This window comes from Lactuca serriola, chromosome 8, assembly GCF_051521515.1.
Source record: "Lactuca serriola cultivar US96UC23 chromosome 8, Lser_US96UC23_V15, whole genome shotgun sequence".
NCBI lineage: Eukaryota > Viridiplantae > Streptophyta > Magnoliopsida > Asterales > Asteraceae > Lactuca > Lactuca serriola.
Window position 1 is genome coordinate 94,552,841 of NC_136415.1, and position 1,029 is coordinate 94,553,869.

Consider the following 1,029-nt stretch of genomic DNA (forward strand, 5'->3'; position numbering starts at 1 on the left):
GAGATAGAGCCAATGAAGGAGAATTTTGATGCATCGGATACGATGATCTTCTTGGTATGAAAGGTACCAATAGAAGACATCGGTGCACCGTCGGCTGTGGGAACGTTAAACTTGTCCATGGCCCATCTTGTGATCAAGATCCAGAACCGGGCCAGCGACACCTCGGAGTGTCGGGAAGAGGAAGAGAGGCTCTGAATCAGTTGTTGCCAAAGGACAAACCCATAGTCCAGATTGATCCCGTTGTACACCCCATACATAATCGACAGGAAAAGACGACTGGCCCCGTCCGATCCTGAGCTCCTCTCTAACAGTCCCTTGAAGAGAATTGTAAATAACCCATTCCACTGGGGCGGTAGGCAGGACTTCTTGAACCTTGCGACGGAGGTGAGAACTTCCGTGTAGCCCATGTTGTAGAACATGTTGTACAGCATACCAACCGGAATCGTCTCCGGGTGAACTCGCGATGGGTCAGCAGCAAACCCAAGCATGGTGCAGAAGCGGGGGCGAGAAATCGACGTCTTGTGTTCCGCCACTTCGAAGAATACCCTGTCGACGGCCTTGTCGTAGTAAGCCGTTGCGTAGACCTGAGATAAGGCCACCATTGGCACCGTTTCAATCCTTGACAGTGCAGGAGCAAGCTGGGAGTATTTGAGACACTCGATGACCGGCGACATATAGGAATCATAGGCCAGTGGGTTGAGATCAATCACTAGGAATTGCTGAGGTCGGATGGGAAGAATCTGAGAAGTTGCATGAACAGATGAAGATTCAGCCATTGTTGCAGGTTGGGAGAAGAAGATGACCGGGAGAGAGTTTGGAAGTAGTTTTGCTTTGGAAATTATGGGGGCAGTAAAGAGGTAAAAGGTGGTGTTGATGGGTTTTTATAGTAGGTGATAGGAGAGAGAAAAATCGTTTCAAATCTCTTATGGAAATACGAAACGGGTTTTTGGAGTGACTGATTGGTGACAGTTGGGACGTGCGATGATCACGTAGGAGAGAGAGTGTCAGATTCCTAGGATCACGCCGCCC